Below are 878 nucleotides of genomic sequence, written 5' to 3'. Positions count from 1 at the left end.
TTAGATCAACATAGCTATATTTTTAGAAACATACATTATGATATTGATGCATTAAATCAACATAGCTATATTTTTAGAAACATACATTATGATATTGATGCATTAAATCAACATAGCTATATTTTTAGAAACATACATTATGATATAAGTAGTTGTAATTGTCTATAGACAACATAACACTAGTTATGTTCATTTCTGGGGAGAAGAATTATCTTAGAATCTGACTATAATCTAAGACAGGACCAGATTAAACAATGAGTATACTCCATGGATGAGAGAACACCCTCCTAAGGAATAGTGGAATAAAGAGATTACCGGTTACAAAGCAGTGCGATATTAAGAATCTTTCATCAATCAGTGTGGTATGACAGAACAGGATCATTATCACAACCACATCGTTCGCTAGCTTCATGTTTTACCTTGGGAAAACATTTCCGCAAGTAGCTTATAAAGATAAATCGACAGTTATAAACAAGAAATGTTTGGATTACGCTGATTGCAGAATAATGTGCTAATAGGACTTTACACAGTAAAAGAGGGATTTGTGAAATCCTGGTTGTATACCTAGAATTACTTCTTATCTCTTGTATATATACAATAAATCATCGGTAGGCTACAGACATTGAGGAATACCTTTGAACTTTTGACAATCTTAGCAACTGATAATTGTATTTAGTCGACTACATAACTCGAACTGTAAGTGTTAGATTTAATGATACGTTTGCTCTATTTGCTATGGTAATAAATAAATAGTGCTGAACTGGGATTTCAGTTTCATAGTTCTTAATATCAAGACACTCTTAATAAAAAAAAAAAAACTGTACAAAAGATATATATAAAAAAAGATTTTTTGTTGCTTTAATTCGTAATATAATATT

This window comes from Limulus polyphemus, unplaced genomic scaffold (assembly GCF_000517525.1).
Source record: "Limulus polyphemus unplaced genomic scaffold, Limulus_polyphemus-2.1.2 Scaffold2702, whole genome shotgun sequence".
NCBI lineage: Eukaryota > Metazoa > Arthropoda > Merostomata > Xiphosura > Limulidae > Limulus > Limulus polyphemus.
The sequence above is the reverse complement of the archived record's forward strand: the minus strand, read 5'-3'. Positions refer to the sequence as shown.